This window comes from Balaenoptera musculus, chromosome 17 (genome assembly GCF_009873245.2).
Source record: "Balaenoptera musculus isolate JJ_BM4_2016_0621 chromosome 17, mBalMus1.pri.v3, whole genome shotgun sequence".
NCBI classification, from domain to species: Eukaryota; Metazoa; Chordata; class Mammalia; order Artiodactyla; family Balaenopteridae; genus Balaenoptera; species Balaenoptera musculus.
This window is the reverse complement of record NC_045801.1, coordinates 18,391,419-18,402,957: the sequence shown is the minus strand read 5'-3', so window position 1 is coordinate 18,402,957 and position 11,539 is coordinate 18,391,419. Positions and strand designations below refer to the sequence as shown.

The following is an 11,539-nucleotide window of genomic DNA, read 5'->3' as shown; positions in this document are numbered from 1 at the left end:
AAGAATAACCCTGTGTCTATGGGATGCCAACATATCCCCTAGGGGCTCCTATCAGCTGAAGACAGTAAGTTTCCTTCATGGCAGGTGCTAGAGTAGGATCAGTACCCACCAATTCCTGAGGAAACAACCTCAACAGTCCCGCATGTCACCAATATATTTTTCCTCTCTCTCTACTTTGGACAAATAATGTCGCCTGCTATATCAGTAAACAAAGGATGTCGTGACCATGAAGACATCAGCCCCTGCAGCTGCCTGGGCACCTACTATGTGCTAAGGACTTTGTGTATACCATCTCTAATCCTCAAAACAATTTTTATTCCACTTTAGTATGAAGACTCCAAAAACTCCGATTAAATGCATTGACTACAAACACAGTGTGTTACGTTGCATAGCTGTTATTTAACTTAGTTATGTTTATTTTACTAAAGGAGCCTGTCAGTTTCCTGCATTTAATGTCATTAATTGGGAGAAGGGGATCCAATTGCTCCCCCCACCGAACTTACCCAATTTTTTTCTTTTATTGAAGTCTAGTTCATTTACAATGTTGTGTCAGCTTAAGGTGTACAGCAAAGTGATTCAGTTATACATATGTATATATATCTATTATTTTTCAGATTCTAAAAATATGGAACACTTCATGAACGTGCATGTCATCTTTGCTCAGGGGCCATGCTAATCTTCTCTGTATTGTTCCAATTTCAGTATATGTGCTGCCAAAGCGAGCCTCCAACATATGTTCTTTCAATTAAACCTATCCCTTCTAAAAGAAACTCAAATACTATTTCCTCTCAGCTTAATGCTGATGTCTGGGTAGATCAGATATTTTCTTCAGATGATACTCTGTGTCTTTTGTGGGGATCTTGCCCACTTTCCATGGGGAAAAATGTGAAAGCTTGGCTCCTTTTTGAGTCCAGAGTGGGATAAGTACCTTAGTTTAGACTAGTAGAAGACATAAATTAATATATTACATATATTATCTTGCCATAACCAAAGATTTCCTGTTTTCTCCTGGCTGAAATTCTTTAAAGTCAAATCCTTTTAAAGTGAAATCCTTTGGTTCCCCTTTGAGATGTGACTTCTACTGCAAATGTCCTCGAGAAAGGGAATACATTGTCATAGCTGTAGTGTCAATTTTGTTTAAATCTAAAAACTAACAGCTCTTTGACAAAAGGTTTGATTTTGGGTTGATCAATGGGGCAAAATGCTAGACATGGGGATGAACTAGATTTCCCATTATTTGGTCATATTAATCATGGCCATTTTGTTCCCTGGAAGCTATTCGTTTCCTTATTATGCAAAATTCTGCAGCCCTTTCCTCCAAACCTTAAAATCAAACATGTTGTCTGACATTGGTTTTTGTTCCCCTCTCAAGTGCCAGGGACGGTCTGAGATATAGAGTTTGAACGTCAAAGGGTTGGTTTTAGACATTATGATGGTGTGTAACACGAAGGTCAAATACATTCAGCCTCATGTCAACTCTGTTTAGCTGCTAGTGGTTGCCCCAGTTGCAGGGTTGAGGAGGATTCTGAAGCTGTGTCTGGGCTCAGCAGGAAAGAGCGCTAAATGATACCTGTCACAGAGGCTGCACCCGTGGAGGTGTGGCACAATTTCAGCCCTGTTTCTGAGGATTGGAGGGCAAAGTATTCGAAACCAGAAATGATCAGGAAAATCAGGGCCATAGAAGTGTTAAGTCTTTTCTTGGAAATCAATTGTTCTGTGGTTGGTGAATAGAATTGTGGAGATACAGAGAGACAGGGAAGCAAATGATTATTTTTTTTAATTAATTAATTAATTAATTAATTAATTAATTACTTTTTTTGGCTGTGTTGGGTCTTTGTTTCTGTGCGAGGGAAGTGGGGGCCACGCTTCATCGCGGTGCGCGGGCCTCTCACTGTCGCGACCTCTCTTGTTGCAGAGCAAAAGCTCCAGACATGCAGGCTCAGTAGTTGTGGCGCACGGGCCTAGTTGCTCCGCGGCATGTGGGATCTTCCCAGACCAGGGCTCGAACCCTTGTCCCCTGCATTGGCAGGCAGATTCTCAACCACTGCGCCAGCAGGGAAGCCCGAAGCAAATGATTATTACGTGAAGGCTGGTGGGCTGATGACAAGATTTAGGAACCTCATTGCATTTTTTTGAGAAGATTAAAGAGTATCACCTAAATCAGTGTTTTCTGAGATATTTAGATTGAGGCGCACTGTAAGAAATGCATTTTACATCACAATACAGAGAGTGCTGAGGACTTATATAGACGCGTGCGCGTGCACACACACACGCCTGAAACAGAGGTTTACTTGAAAATACTTATCCTTACTATGTGTACCTATATGGTGTTTTACATTTTATCTATTTCATTTTTTTAAAAGAAGCTGGTTACCATTGACCAAATTGGTTTCACAACTCCCTAATGGGTTGCTATTTCCCCTAATGTGAAAAACAACTGGGTAGGTGATTTGAAATCTTATTTTTCACTGATCAATTGTTTTGGCGTCATATTGGTGCAGTTTGGGTGTAATGATCAAATGTGAATCACAGAGACTAAATCAAGTAATTCTGAATGAGAGGTACGTGGAGGGGAAGAAATGAGAAGTCCGGATTCGGATTCTGGCTTCCAGCACTTGTCTTCTGTGCACAGCTAATTGAGGGCTAGTTTCATGTAGTGACTAAGAACACAGATTCTGCAGTCACACTGCCTGGGTCTGAATTCTGGCTCACACAGACTGCATGAATGAACATGGGTGAGCTACCTAACTTCTTGGGGCCTCAGTTTCCTCATCTGTAAAATGGAAATAATGTTACCCCTTTTTGACATATTGTGACGATTTAACATAAGGTGAATAGAGTAAAAACTCAATTGATAGTAGCTATTATTATTGAACAATCCCATAAAAACGTAAGAATCAAGGTGTTTTCAAATCTCTGTCTATAATGTCACATCGATCAAAACTGACATAGGTAATAACTAATGCTTATTATTTTTTTTTATTGAAAGATAGTTGATTTACAATGTGTCAACTTCAGGTATACAGCAAAGTGATTCATATATATATATACTTTTTCAGATTCTTTTCCCTTATACGTTATTACAAAATATTGAGTAGAGTTCCCTGTGTTGCACAGTAGGTCCTTGTTGGTTATCTATTTTATATATAGTAGTGTGTACATGCTAATCCCAAACTCCTAATTTATCCCTCCCCCCCCCCCTTTTGTATACGAGCCACGTGCCTGGCACTGTGCAAAGCACTTTATATGCATATAACCTTTGCAACATTTAATCCCCATTTGATCTTCCAAGAGTATAACAAAGAAAGCATTTTTTTAAAAACATCTTTATTGGAGTATAATTGCTTTACAATGGTGTGTTAGTTTCTGCTTTATAACAAAGTGAATCAGTTATACATATACATATGTTCCCATATCTCTTCCCTCTCGCACCTCCCTCCCTCCCACCCTCCCTATCCCACCCCTCTAGGTGGTCACAAAGCACCGAGCTGATCTCCCTGTGCTATGCAGCTGCTTCCCACCAGCTATCTATTTTACATTTGGTAGTGTATATATGTCCATGCCACTCTCTCACCCTGTCACATCTTACCCCTCCCCCTCCCCATATCCTCAAGTCCATTCTCTAGTAAGTCTGTGTCTTTATTCCCGTCTTACCCCTAGGTTCTTCATGACCTTTTTTTTTTTTTCCCTTAGATTCCATATATATGTGTTAGCATACTGTATTTGTTTTTCTCTTTCTGACTTACTTCACTCTGTATGACAGACTCTAACTCCATCCACCTCACTACAAATACCTCCATTTCATTTCTTTTTATGGCTGAGTAATATTCCATTGTATATACGTGCCACATCTTCTTTATCCATTCATCCGATGATGGACACTTAGGTTGCTTCCATGTCCTGGCTATTGTAAATAGAGCTGCAATGAACATTTTGGTACATGACTCTTTTTGACAAAGAAAGCATTTTAATTCTCATTTTGTAGTTGAAGAAATGCAAGCTTGGAGAGATCAAGTAACAGAGTTGGTAAATGATAAGCTGGGGTTCTAGCTCAAGTGTGTCTGACTCCAGAGCCTGAGCACCTCTGTCCCTTAGTCCCCTTTGGGTCTGTTTTCCCCCTAAAGCCACATGACTCACCCCCTCACTTCGTGTCTCTGCTCATTTTCACTCTATCCATCCCGGATAAAACAGTAATGCCCTCTCTCACCCCCATACTTCCTATCTGCCACATCTTGCTTTGGTTAGCACTGTAGCACCCAATCCCAATTGGCACTTTATATTTACTTGTTTATTTCTGGATTGTTCATCTTCCACTGAAACAGAAGCTTCATTAGTCAGGAGCTGCTGTATCTCCCACCCCCAGAGTGCTATTTGGGGCACATCATGTATGTTCAATAAATATTCGTTGTTGAATGAATAAATGAATTAATTGAGGTAAATGAAACAGAAGTAAGTCACAGGAAACTTAATATTAAGAAAACTTTACTTACAAATGTCATTATTTTTAGATTTGCTCTGAATGTTTTCAGGTGTATCTCATCTTTGTAATGTTTGGAATGTTCTATGAGCCATTGTTTCCCCTCGGAAGAATTGGGAAACCTCAGTCCATACATTGGGCTTTTCCCGCTATTTAATTTCACTTGGTTCGTTGCAAATGTACCAAGAAAGTGAAGTTACTGTTGGCAGTTACTGTACAGTTGAGAGAGAGGAAGGCGTCAGAAGCCATCAGCTGCACTATCCTTTTATGCCACAAGATGGCGCTCCTATCCTACAGATATTAGCTTGTATGTCCCGCTCCCCAACCCCCCAGCTTGTTTCGCGGACCCTGCCTGGGTTTTCTTTCTTTGTAATTTGTTTGTGTTTGTCTCTGCCTCTGCCTTTTCCTTGAAATTTTTGTTCTCCGTTTCTATTTCTCTTCTATCCTCTTTATTTCCCTTCTACTTAGACCTTTATTTATTACCTGGGCAGTTTATTGTATAAATCTCTTAATTGTTTAACATAAAAGGTGACTTTTATGTTTCTTGATCTTATCTTTAAAACCCACTCACTGGATGCACCATAATATAGATTATATATTTATTCCTCTAAGGAAAACCAATACCTAATTAAGTTGCTTCTGAAGTCACTCATGTGACCGTTGACTGTTTTGTTTTGTTTTTTTTCCTTTGTTAGGTCAATTTTGTAAGTTTTTAAAGGAGTGTTAAGGCTTAAAGTTATGAGGTCGTTTGTCCCAAGTTCCTACAGGAAGAACCCGCTGACCTGAAGTCTACCCCACACTCCCTCTGCCTCACAGATGTCCTGCTCTCTGATTCCTTTAATCAATCCTAATATTCAAGGGAGAAGTTTAAAAAGTAGATTAATGAAAAAGACAGAAGGAGATGATTACTGACAACTGAGACAAAACCAAAACATGTAGGTCAGCTGCTGTGATATGCTCCACTTTGGTACTGTAATGTCCATCCACTGTTTGTTTTTTGTTTGTTTCTCTTTTCCAGCATCCCTTCCTTTGGGGAAATGTTCTTTACCACTTTTACATAATTATGGTAGGACCGTCAGGACCCTCAATCCTGGGGCTTGGTCTCCTTCAATTTGAGAATGTGTAAGTGACTCAGACTGACTAATCAGACAAACTTTTCTGTGTGGGCTCTATGCCTCTTAAAATACTTTGTGTGTAGGTGGAGGGCATTAATATTAGTGTGATTGGGGTTTGTAAACACTTAGTTCCACAAGTAACTGTTTTCTTGATTGAATTAATTGAATACAAAGAGGAAATAACATTCTTTTCTGCTTACTGCTGCCTTCTTTGATGTGTCAGCTCTCTCTTCCCTGTCCCTTGATAACAGCTTGGAAAAAATCCCGTAGCTGCCAAGTCACTTTAACAGAAAGAAACAGTCTTATTTCAGGTATTGAAAAATATAGTCTGGTCCAAGTCAAGACTTCAATCTTATATCCTAATCAGAGTTGTTTCCCTTTTCCCTCCATCAAGCTCAGACTTGCTCTGTGGTCCACGGTCATATGACTGGTAGATGCACCCCACCCTCGACTCTGCTGCCTATCAGGTTCTCTTCTTTCTTCTCCAGTTGTTGGGTCCAGGAGGAGCAGATGGGGAAGAGCAGGAGAGTGTCACATGCTTGGTGCTATTTTAACCTGACCTTCCTAAGATGGCTTTATCAGAGACACCCCGTGGGTTTTCAGATCCTTGACATGAGCAACGCACGATCCGATTGTCTCTGAAGTGGGTTCATCCATCTTGTTCTTTGTTCTCTGGGGTCCAGTCCCTGTCTCTGGACTTTTCAGCAGATTAATAATTGCTTCTTCCATCTTGCCTTTGTTCTCTCGGTTTCAAGATGTTTCAGGACTTCCCAGGGTGGCCAGTGATTTTCGATAGCTATTTTTTTTTCTTTTAAAATTTTATTTGTTTTTTTATACAGCAGGTTCTTACTAGTCATCAATTTTATACACATCAGTGTATACATGTCAATCCCAATCGCCCAATTCATCACACCACCATCCCCACCCCCCCGAGGCTTTCCCCCCTTGGTGTCCATACGTTTGTTCTCTACATCTGTGTCTCAACTTCTGCCCTGCAAACCGGTTCATCTGTACCATTTTTCTAGGTTCCACATACATGCGTTAATATACGATATTTGTTTTTCTCTTTCTGACTTAACTTCACTCTGTATGACAGTCTCTAGATCCATCCATGTCTCAACAAATGACCCAATTTTGTTCCTTTTTATGGCTGAGTAATATTCCATAGTATATATGTACCACAACTTCTTTATCCATTCATCTGTCAATGGGCATTTAGGTTGCTTCTATGACCTGGCTATTGTAAATAGTGCTGCAATGAACATTGGGGTGCATGTGTCTTATTTTATTTTATTTTTTTTTAATTTATTTATTTTATTTATTTATTTTTGGCTGCGTTGGGTCTTTGTTGCTGCGCGCGGGCTTCCTCCAGTTGCGGAGAGCAGGGGCCACTCCTCATTGCGGTGTGCGGGCCTCTCATTGCAGTGGCTTCTCTCATTGTGGAGCATGGGCTCCAGGCATGCGTGCTTCAGTAGTTGTGGCACGTGGGCTCAGTAGTTGTGGCTCATGGGCTCTAGAGCACAGGCTCAGCAGTTGTGGCACACGAGCCCAGCTGCTCCGTGGCATGTGGGATCCTCCTGGACCCGTGTCCCCTGCATTGGCAGGTGAACTCTCAACCACTGCGCCACCGGGGAAGCCCTGCATTTGTCTTTTTGAATTATGGTTTTCTCTGGGTATATGCCCAGTAGTGGGTTGCTGGATCATATGGTAATTCTATTTTTAGTTTTTAAGTAATCTCCATACTGTTCTCCGTAGTGGCTGTATCAATCTACATTCCCACCAACAGTGCAAGAGGGTTCTCTTTTTTCCACACCCTCTCCAGCATTTGTTGTTTGTAGATTTCCTGATGATGCCCATGCTAACTGGTGTGAGGTGATACCTCATTGTAGTTTTGATTTGCATTTCTCTAATAATTAGTGATGTTGAGCAGCTTTTCATGTGCTTCGTGGCCATCTGTATGTCTTCTTTGGAGAAATGTCTATTTAGGTCTTCTGCCCATTTTTGGATTGGGTTGTTTGTTTCTTTAATATTGAGCTGCATGAGCTGTTTATATATTTTGGAGATTAATCCTTTGTCCGTTGATTCATTTGCAAATATTTTCTCCCATTCTGAGGGTTGTCTTTTCGTCTTGTTTATGGTTTCCTTTGCTGTGCAAAAGCTTTGAAGTTTCATTAGGTCCCATTTGTTTATTTTTGGTTTTATTTCCATTACTCAGGGAGGTGGATCAAAAAAGATCTTGCTGTGATTTATGTCAAAGAGTATTCTTCCTATGTTTTCCTCTAAGAGTTTTATAGTGTCCGGTCTTAAATTTAGGTCTCGAATCCATTTTGAGTTTATTTTTGTGTATGGTGTTAGGGAGTGTTCTAATTTCATTCTTTTACATGTAGCTGTCCAGTTTTTCCAGCACCACTTATTGAAGAGGCTGTCTTTTCTCCATTGTATATCCTTGCCTCCTTTGTCATAGATTAGTTGACCAGAGGTGCGTGGGTTTATCTCTGGGCTTTCTATCTTGTTCCATTGATCTATGTTTCTGTTTTTGTGCCAGTACCATATTGTCTTGATTACTGTAGCTTTGTAGTATAGTTTGAAGTCAGGGAGTCTGATTCCTCCCGCTCCATTATTTTCCCTCAAGACTGCTTTGGCTATTCAGGGTCTTTTGTGTCTCCATACAAATGTTAAGATTTTTTGTTCTAGTTCTGTAAAAAATGCCATTGGTAATTTGATAGGGATTGCATTGAATCTGTAGATTGCTTTGGGTAGTATAGTCATTTTCACAATGTTGATTCTTCCAATCCAAGAACATGGTATATCTCTCCATCTGCTGGTATCATCTTTAATTTCTTTCATCAGTGTCTTATAGTTTTCTGCATACAGGTCTTTTGTCTCCCTAGGTAGGTTTATTCCTAGGTATTTTATTCTTTTTGTTGCAACGGTAAATTGGAGTGTTTCCTTAATTTGTCTTTCAGATTTTTCATCATTAGTGGATAGCTATTTAGAAAAATTTTTTTTATTTAAGTAGAGTTGATTTACAACGTTGTGCCAATCACTGCTGCACAGCAAAGTGACATAAAATCTTTTGGCTTAAAGTGTGTCCTTATCATTTTCAAATCTCCACCTCCCTTTATGCTATTTGAACCTAATTCAAAATGACTTCTCTGTTGGAATGAACAGACTAGGTAGGTTTTAATGAATGATGTAACTTTTTTTTTTGAGTTTCCATATTACACATCTGATCACATCACTGTGCTATTTTATAGTTGACTGTATAAACACTACTTTTGTGAGGTTTTTGTGGGTTTCTTTTTTGTGTTCTGTCAGATCTTGACATCAAGATCAGTGATTTTTCAGCCTCTGTATAGCCATATAATCCCATTATACCATGATTTAATTACACCGACTGTTTTAACTGTGGGTGAAATTATTATGATTTTCATTATTATACCAAAAATCTGGCAAGCAGTAATTTTCCTATAGCAGCTAGGTTGGGTTCTGTTCCCCTACTGGAGTCATAAAAGACCCTCTAGGCCAACTAGACACTTTGGACTTGCATTGTGTTCAAGTTTTCTTTTTTTTTAAAAATTAATTAATTAATTAATTTATGGCTGCGTTGGGTCTTCGTTGCTGTGCACAGGCTTTCTCAAGTTGTGGTGAGTGGGGGCTACTCTTCGTTGGGGTGCGTGGGCTTCTCATTGTGGTGGCTTCTCTTGTTGTGGAGCACAGGCTCTCAGTAGTTGTGGCTCGCGGGCTGAGTTGCTCCACGGCACGTGGGATCTTCCCGGACGAGGGATCGAACCCGTGTCCCCTGCATTGGCAGGCAGATTCTTAATCACTGTGCCACCAGGGAAGTCCTGCATTGTGTTCAAGTTTAATTACTGGGTTTAAATTGTCATTTTTAAAGATTGGGCCTATGGTAAAATATCAATAACATGATTGGGTAAACAGGGGACTATCTAATCATCTGATTGTTACTTCAATAGTTTGGCAATTTTTTCCACTAAAATGACTGACTTTTGGACAGGTTATTTTAGAGTCAGCCTGACTCGGCCCGTGTGACCCTTCTAATTTCAGGACTCTAACTGCTCTCCTAATGGGATGCCAGTAATGCCTTGGGCATACCACCTGCCCCAGCATCAGCTGCTGTTCAAATGGCTCTGTGCTCCCAGACGCTGCACCAGGTAAATTACCAGCTTCCTGTTCACAAGGTGCTGCTCTGTGCAAGCCAATACCAGCACCTGGAGGCTCGTACAGACGCTGCTGCAAAATGTTGGAAATTCCACGTAAAAGTAGCACTTTCCTTTTTTCTTTTTTTTAATGCATGTATATAAACCTCTAACAGCTTACTACCTCTTAGGGTTTGAAACCCCAAAGACAAACAATGTTTCTTTGCCCAATTTACCATGCCTTATAAACTTAGTGGGGAGGGAGACCCAGGAATTAAAGATAACATATGAAGTTACATAAAATGTCACGTAACAGTGAACTGCAGGATTCACTGGAATTGCTCGGAACACGGGATGTTGTGCATTCCAAACTCTGCTAAACCAGGAGGCTTAGAGAGACCGTACTGGAATTCAGGGGTGCAAGATCCATGATTATACCTTAAAGATAAGACAACTCTTGACTTGGAAACTACTTAGCAGTCTGGTTCGCTCCATTCAGTTCAAAGCAGTTCAATTCCATTCTGTTTCATTCAATTCAATTTAGTGGATCCATTTTCATGGGTGTTTATGGCCCACTGTTTCTGTGGCGGGCACTGAGGGGGATGCAAAGAAATGTAGAGCTAGGCAAACCTCTGCTGGTGCTGGTACCACTCCAAATCTACCCTCCCTTCTTCTCCACCCTGCTCTGCACCCTGGAAACCTGGTTTAGATGGACCACATCACTGTACTTCCTTGTCCTGTGGCTTTGGATTTGTTCAGGCAATGGAAAACACCAAGAGGAGATGGGGGTGGAGAGGAGGGAGAAGTTCGGGTATTCATTCCCTGACTCCCTGCTGAATTGCAGCTTCATATCAGCTTTGCTTCTGCTCAGGTATCCTTCTCTGTGCAGCGCTATCTCTGAGTAGATCCTGACCGAGGCTCCCTCCTGTTCCCCTTTGTGCCTTGGGGTGGTAAGTGCTTCCTTAGGTACATGTCTTAGGATGCTCTTCCACCCTTGCTGCTTTCCTTAGGCTGTGCCCACAGTTTGGAAAAAATACACCTTTTATTCAATTCTTCTTGATTATTCAGCTTGTGTCCTGCAGAGAACCATGCCAGATACCCTTAAGCAGCCTTCAATCCAAGTTTAGGAATTCGTTTATAGTTAAATCCTCATTATGTATTTATTATTCTGGGTTAAGTGACTAGGTGCTAGGTCTTGAGGATATAAACCCCTGTAAATATGGCAGATGCAATTCTAACTCTCAGCGGAACCATGGCCTATGAGGGGGCACAGAAATTAAATCAGTGATCGCAAAATAGTATAATGAGTGTATGACAGGTGATTGAAAGGGTCCATGGGGACCTTGCCTTGTCTCAGGAGGGGGATCTCCCTGAGGGATTGTAATAGATTAGACTGCAATCTGAAGAATGGGCAGACACTGATTAGGTGAAGGGGGAGGCAGATGTGATAGGACTGGGCATGGCGAGAGTACGTTGGAAAAAGGGAACACGTGTGTGGAGACCTAATGGGGAGAGTGCGGCTCGTTGGAGATGGGTGAACATTCAGTGCAGCTAAGATGGGAGAGGAAGTGGAGGAGCAAATGAAAGTAGACACTAAGGAGAGACCAGATGCCATTTCACAGCCCCGTGAGTAGCTTTGGAGCTTACCCTCAGGGTGCGGGAAATCACTGAAAGGTTTTTAAGCAATTGGGTGTGGGTTTTAGAAGGAGTCCTTGGGCTGCAGGGTGGAGAATGAGTTGGAGGGGAGTGGGAGGCAGGGAGCTGGAGGGTGAGAGCTCATGGGGACA

The 11,539-nt window shown here is 41.1% G+C and overlaps 1 non-coding gene across 1 annotated transcript; it reads right to left on the bottom strand.

Moving 5' to 3' along the window:
- Window positions 1–619: 619 nt before the first annotated feature.
- On the bottom strand, window positions 620–722 carry LOC118883885. The gene has a single exon (XR_005017120.1). It is a non-coding gene; the product is annotated as a U6 spliceosomal RNA (small nuclear RNA).
- Between the last annotated feature and the right edge of the window lie 10,817 nt (window positions 723–11,539).